The sequence below is a fragment of the Lactuca serriola genome, chromosome 6 (genome assembly GCF_051521515.1).
Source record: "Lactuca serriola cultivar US96UC23 chromosome 6, Lser_US96UC23_V15, whole genome shotgun sequence".
NCBI lineage: Eukaryota > Viridiplantae > Streptophyta > Magnoliopsida > Asterales > Asteraceae > Lactuca > Lactuca serriola.
In genome coordinates, this window is record NC_136413.1 from 103,830,001 (window position 1) to 103,837,500 (window position 7,500).

Sequence of the window (7,500 nt, forward strand, 5' to 3'; positions counted from 1 at the left end):
GCTGGAAGAATAGAGATCCGGTCTTTCGTTCGCAACAAGGTAGCCATAGGGAGAACCTGTGGCTGGATTGAATCCTATGCCCTCAAGTTCTTCAAGTCCGGATTCATGGATAAGCCTTCAGCTAAGAGAAGGAGAAATGCTATAAGTCAAAGTCAACTTCGTTCACCACTACGTTCTTTCAGAACCGCTCCGTGGGCTTCCTTGAAAGCTAAGATGTGGAATAGCGCTAGCTAACAAGTAAACGAGTGAATCTTGCGTAAGTGAACGGAATGCTGTTGGCATGTTCGAGCTAAGCAAGTAAACTACTTCTCTTCGTTGCGTAGGCGAAGTGAGTTGGCTGTTTCGAGCTAGGGCTAAGCGAGCCAGAAGTGATCCAAGCTGGAAGTGAGCCGGAGTTCGTAGGCTAAGTGAACGGGGAGCAACGGCTGATCGAAAAGCGAAGATAGGCGCATAGTTCAGTGATCTACAAGAGTGGTAGAGGTCCCGATCAGGTTGTTTTAACAAGCTAGTTAGGCCAGATAGGCTAAACTAGTAGTTCGTAGTTCCCCAGGCCAGCGGGGTAGGTGCTTAGCTTGTTAGGAACCGAAGGCTGTTTGCGTACTTGCTTGTTCAAGCCTGAAAAGAAGCCAATAAGGCGTAGTTACAGCGGGAAAGGGTTGAAGTTGCGAAATCAGGCATAGGGTGTACGAATAGCACTGATCGTAGACCATCCAGATGCTTATGGGGCAGAACAGACCGATTGATTAGTTCCCGTGATCGTAGATCCACTTTAGCTAATGCAACTCGGGAAGAAGCTGCTAAGATCCCGTCGCTTACAAATGCTCCAGCGTGAAATAAAGACTTTTTTAGGTACAGGGATAAATTCGTACAATAGTGCGAGGACGGAAAAGAAAACGACCTTCTTTGACGCATGTTCTCCCAATAGTGCGAGTACTGACTTGTTCGTAGAAAAGAAGAGTCCTGACTAGTATACCGTCTGCTATTCTTACTAAATCTCAAGATTGAATTGGTAGTTGTACAATTGAACACGGTATGGGAACTATACAAATTGAACACGGTATGGGTAGGAGTCAAGTGGAACATAGAATTGTTTGTAGTCAAATTGAACATAGAATTGTTTATTGACAAGTTTGTGGGTATGTGGTTTTTGCATTTCGTTCAATAGGGGGAACACGAGACCTATAAAGAAAGGGGAATACAGATAAATGTTTTTTAGATTTTGACGCATTAGTAGGATTCATTCTTTTCCTCTCCACAGATACCGAGATCTATCCTTAGATAGACGCACTAGAAAGTTGAACAGGAAAGTTGAGACTGGCTTGTTCATGAGGCTAGTTCAGGAATTAAGGTTTTCTAGTTTCAATCTATAAATACCGTTTAGCCCTCACTCGCCGGTGGGCTCACAACACTTGCTTTGTTGATTGAATCGATCGGGATGCCCTCGGGGGCATCCCTCCCTGTTGTTGTTGATTGAACAGTGGAGATTCTCATACTTTTTAGCTGACTTCTTGCTTCCTTCGTACATTAGCTGCACTAGACTGTTGAGCTATAGAGTTTAGACTGACTGACTCCATGGCACTAGTTAATAGCTATCATAGATCGTTCCGGCCAGTGATCATTTGGAAGATCACTGTCCTCCACTTGCCTAACTACAAGAGATTCTAAATCGTATCTCACCGTATTCGTTCCATTCGTTCGTCCTCACTCATGTAACTTGCCTAGCAGTTGTAAGAGCAGCAACAACAGCCAGGAAAGTCTAGCAACACTTGCTTAGAGGTCTAGCAGCACTGACCGGGAGTCCGGTAGTCCGGTCAAGACTTCTCTTGAGATCTGAGTTCCAAAGGTAGGTGAAGTAGGATTTCTCAAGACCAATGGGTGAAATAGCACCCTCCGATGAAAGAGTCCATCTCGCAAGCACTACGAAGGAAGGCAGGGAAGATCGAATCACTATCTCCGTGCAAGCAGACCTTCAAAGGACTTCGGCTAACCTGTGAATGAAAGCGAGAGGCACAGGCAGAAGTCAAGACCTCGGTCTTTCGCAAACCTATCCTATTCGCATTCCCTTCCCAGTCCACTTCATTCAAGAAAGTGGATTTTTACCTAATACCTTCAATCCTGCCAAATTCCACACTTTCAAAAGTCAAAGTCCATTCTGTAAAGACTTACAAGATAGGCATCGGACTCTAAGTCCAACTAGATTCTGGAAATCAATTTACTAATCGCAGTTTCAATTGACAAGATGCTTTTGCTCACTCTCAGTCAAACTGAATTCAGTCAATCTCACTACGAATCTACAGAAGTCAGGCAGTTGATTGCCTTCGACCATACCGATTGAATTCCCCACTTTCTAATGCAATAGAATTGAGAACTCAAAGTACATTCCTATCCCTTAAGTTCCCTATTGAGTACCGATACCGCAAGAAATCCTTCTTTTGAAACCATCCCGCTAGTCAATCCTGCCATACTGTATTTGTACAATACCATATACGATTGAATTCCTTATCTCACTACGGAATATACCCAATTGAGTACCAAAGGAGAGAGCTAGCCTTAAAGGCATTCCTAAAGTGAAAGTTGGGAGATAGCCCGTTGCCTTGAAGCGGTTTGCGTTCATTCCCCACACGAATAATTAGAAACTGACTTTGTACCATACCATATAGCAAATACCCCACATCGAAACCTATCCTCATTGATTAGGGCGCTCAGCGAGTGGCCTATCCTTTTTCAATGAAAGCCGTGGCTATCCTTGGTAAGACTTCTTTGCCGACAGCAACTTTCTGTAACTCGGGTAGGACCTTGCGATTGAGAACTCATTGTAAACAGGATTTCTTTCAATACTTGTACCTTCTAAAACCTATTTCATTCCTATCCAAATAGCCTACTTCGGCAATACGATTCCGCACTTTCAATACCAAGATTGAATTCCCTAACTCTCCAACTTGAAATACACCACTTCGAATGAAATACCATTAATGGCTTCCCTGCCTTATCTCCCTGAAAGTCTCATTTTGCACAATTCCCGCATCAAAATGGCCCTATATTCGCATCGACTTGAGAATTCTCATAGTCCTTTACTTCACCAGGATTTGAATAGTCCTCTTAGCCAAGATTGAAAGGATGTCAATCTCCCACTCTCAGTCTGGTATTCGAGAAGGAGCACTACCTAACTGAAATATCTCACTACGAAACTTCAATATAGAACTTCTAAACCAACAGACCCTGAACTCGGGTAGTTGCCTTCCCTTCCTAGTCCTAGATCCGAGTTACTAGCTTTCTAGACCGACGGTTGTAGGCCTCCCTCAGGTCGGCTTTAGTCGAGCTCCCCAACTCGCTCGACGGTACGACCTCTCCGACTAATAGACTTGATACCGTTCCGTTCCGCTCATGCTCCTTGAGAGGAAAGAAAGAGCTCGACTGTTAAGGAGAGGAAGCACTCCCTCCACTACCCCGCAAATCTAATGATGGACATGCAAGCAGTCCCGCTTATGTGAAGGCTTAGCCAAGTTTGAAGCCTCTCGAATGACTCAGCTAGTTTACTAGACCCTCTATCCGACCCCCTATCAAGTAAGGAGAGCTAGGTTGTATGACTTCCTGCCGGTCTTTGAAGCTATTAACTAATCTCTAGGGCAAGTAGGACTAGTCTTTATGGCCCTATTGATTTAGGAGTTGTTGCAACACTGGTTGTTGACGGTTGTTAGCGAGGTACGAGCAGGAGAGTGGCTAATGTCCCTCAGCCCTTGAAAGCCATTAACTAACCTTAAGAGCAATTATGGCTGGTCTCTCTCTTGGGTTAGCCCGCTTCTCTCTTTTAGGAGGAGGGAGACGACTCTGCTAATTCTTTATCAGTATGCTTAGGAAGCAAGGTTTTTAGGGCCTGGAAGGAGGGGAAGCTCTTCTTGGACTAGGAGGGGAAGGGATGGTTGTATGGCATCTATGAAAGCATTGACAACATTTCTCCTTCAATATTGCGAAGGCAAGACGCTCTATTGGCTTAGGTTTAGTTGGTACAAAATCAAGTTCAAAATGGATAGGAGAAATTTGATTGACTGATGGTACAATGTACTTTTGTACAAAGTCACTTCTCAATTCGTATTTGGTATACGAAAGTGCGGAAGGCAAGCCCTTCTATCTGACTTTGGCTTCTCAATTGCATATACCAAAAGACTGTGCCAAAAGAATTGCTACCTTTCTGTTCGATATTGAATTGACCTAGACATCGAGATTTCATATACCAAAAGAATTGTACATCGCTAGGAAGACTGGTCGTTCTTCCCCTTTCAGTCTATTAATAGCTCTAGGCAACTACCTAACGGACTAAGAAGAAGCCCAAAGAAAAAGTCTTCTTACAGGTTAGTTGATAGCTTTCCAGTGTGACCTCTGATCTTCCTTGCTCCTCAAGGAGGAAATCGATAGCCTTTAAGATAAGAGGCTAGCTCCTGTCTTGGTTGGGACAGCTAGCTTATTGGTCCACTACCTCCCCAGCTAAGCAAGAACGCAAGAAAGCCTTCTCGCAAGCAAGCAAGAAGGAAGGCTTTTAAGATGGAAAGCCCCTATTGAGTAAGATTGCTCGCTAGTTGCCATCAGTTCAATCACTGAAATCAGTCTCATTTCACCATTAGGGAGAATCCACTTTATCCATTTCAATCTCTGTCATCGAAGGAAAAAGGGCTAGCATCATTTCTCCATTGGGGAGAGACCACTTTTGAAATGAAAGATCAACTCTTCGAAGGGAAAAGCTTCAGTGTGAAATTACAGCTATATTGGCATCGACTATGTCTCTCATCGGTTCTCCAGCATGCGAGTTCATTCAGTATCGAAGTCAGCTAGCCTTCATTCAATCAAGGCAAGTTCAATGGGATCTCCCTTGTCTCTCAGTCTCAGTTGCAATACTTGTACATGAATGGCAGTGAAATACCATTCAATAGAAAGAGGATTGAATATCTCACTTCAATACCGATCTATCGAACTGTATACCTTCAATATCGAACTTCTCCGAGCAGTTCTAATGCCATACCGATGGAATTCCTATCCAGTAGTAAACTTCGACAGCAAGGACCGTTTCACTTGTCTAGATGGCCACATCTAAACTTGTACTTATATGCAATACCGAAATAAGTCGGGTAGTGCCCGCGATGGACTTGCCTTTCCGGCTAAGTACTTGACTTCAAAGACAGCTAGCTAGTTTCATTCAAGAAAGAGGATTTGTACCAAAAGAACAGGCTTTCTACCCCTTCTAGCGAGTTATTAGCATCTGGGAGTTCTAGCGACTGACTTGCCCGCATCTCTTGCCTTAAAGGTTTCACTGCTCTAACTAGGGTATCCCGCAGAAAGAAGTCAACTAGAAGGCAAAATCCACCTAGTCAAAATGGCAGTGACGGACTAATGTACTTGAGCCTATTTTCTCGATCGAGAAATGGCATTCTTTTATGCGCTTTCTCGCTAACAAGCCAAGCAGTCCCTAGCGGGCTATCCGTCATTAACTCGAAGAAGTGCAACAAGACCAGTATCGAACTGGGATTGCCTCTCTTTCAATCTTCGGAAGTTACTTTGTATCCCTTTCTAATGCAATATCTTCAATCAGATCTGTACGAGTGACAGGAAGAAGTCAGCTAGTTGCCATCCGCTCTGTCCCAATCTCCGGTCAATGATTGAGTCCGAACTCACCTAAAACGGCGTAGAAGGGCAAATCTACCTAGTCAAAACTCTTGTTTAGAGGAGCCCCTGAAATTTTGAAAGCTTCCTCGCCTTCACCCTATGAGTTCAGGGTGCTTTCCTGGCTCGCCTTCACTCATATCATAGGGTTGTGTTCAGTACGATCTTTAGCCTTTCTTCGTAAGATCCTGAGAACTGAAATGCCTAAAGACGGTGCTCAAGTCAGAAATGCGATCTTCTAGGGCAGGAATTCTTATATGCTAATTGCCTGAAATCCCTCTCATTTTGTCAATAAGGGAGAGGTTGGGAGATAGCTCTTAGCCTGTTGGTTGCTTGCCTATGACTTGACTTCCTCGTACTCCTTCTCCTAGAAAGCGACTTCTTTCATTCCTCGACAGCTAGGTCTTTGCCGACTCTTAGCTTTCCAGGCGGGTTGGTGTTCAACCTTCATTCAATAGGGCTATCTATCCGAAAGGTCTTAATAAAAGAATCCCTGTAATAGAAGTTCATTCCTTAAAGACCTTCCTAATCAGTAATTTGATGGTCTTCCGTAAAGACTTTCATGCGCACCTTCCTTCATAAGGACAGGTAACCAGGCGGGTGACTCACTCGTAGGTAGCACTCTCCGATGCTTTGACTCCTTCTTTTAGTAGTTCCTTTGAAGCTAGTAACTAGAATATAGGACCCGGAAGGCGGGCTCTTATTGCTCAAACCGGAGCGGTTGTAGAGTTTAGAAATCTCATTTGAGGGGATGCCTCTAGCAACAAGCCCCTCAGGGGCGGTAGTCTCCCTCCTCAGGTCGGTCGACGGTAGTCTCCCTAACGGTCGACAGGTAGCACTTCTCCGACTAAAAGAGAGCTTCCAAGCAGGAGAGGAGCGAAAAGCCTCTCGCTTTCAAGTCGAAGGCGGGAGATGAGCGGAAAGTCTTCAAACTCTTCCCACTACTGTCAAAACTCTCGGATCTCTTTCCCTGAAGCCTCCTATCAAGTAAGGCGTGTAAGTCAACTTTCTATTGAATGGGGCGAGGAGGGCAACTACTGAAGGGCGATCTCGGCTGAAAGCAAGCTTGATTAGGGGTAAGGCAACAGGGCTTAGTACGAAGACTAGGAATGGGATCGATCGGAGAGACTTCTTTGATCTTTTACCTTATTATAGTAATTCAGTGCTACCGAATCGCCTTCTAGACAAGGATAGTGAAATAGGATCCATCGCCTTGGAATAGGATCAAAGAGGATAGAGTGAGTGGAATATGTAGGCGGTGGTAAACTCCTCTTTTCGGTAGTAGAAGGGAAGCTCGTCCTCTTATTGTTTGTGTCAATACTCAACTTCGTCAGTCTGGTTGAACAGCCTCCCAATGAGAGCGAGCCAAGACTTTGCTTGCTGTTTGTGTTTGTCCGCCACGACTGCTCAACCAACTGCTAAATCATGGGTTCTAATCCCATTTCCTCCGGAAACAACCCTTGGCAACCCGATATTTAAGGAAGCACAGCTAACCTAAGCGGGGGCAGAATCAATGACCCAAGGTTTGGGAGTCAAGGAACTGGAAGACAGACACGCGGTGGACTGACCTCTTTAGGCAAGAGAGGCAGTAGGAAGAGAGCCATTAGAAAAGAAAGAAATTCAAAATGTTCCTGATGGAAGTGGCCATGGGTAGCTAAAGTGTCTGCACTTTGATTCCCTTCCCTGTAGATATGAGAGATGGACATGGAAGGAAGTAAGAAAGTTTTTAAAGATCTGATCATATAAGGGACTGTCCAAGGGACTGCACCTCCACAGATGCTATCAAAAATGATTTTTTCTCACTCTCCACTGCTACTTTGGAGTAGCCTAATCTGTAACAAAGCATCA

At 44.5% G+C, this 7,500-nt stretch overlaps 1 pseudogene; it reads right to left on the bottom strand.

Moving 5' to 3' along the window:
* The window catches only part of LOC145060046 (small ribosomal subunit protein uS3m pseudogene), a 19,779-nt pseudogene that overhangs the window by 12,062 nt on the left and 217 nt on the right, over positions 1 to 7,500 (bottom strand).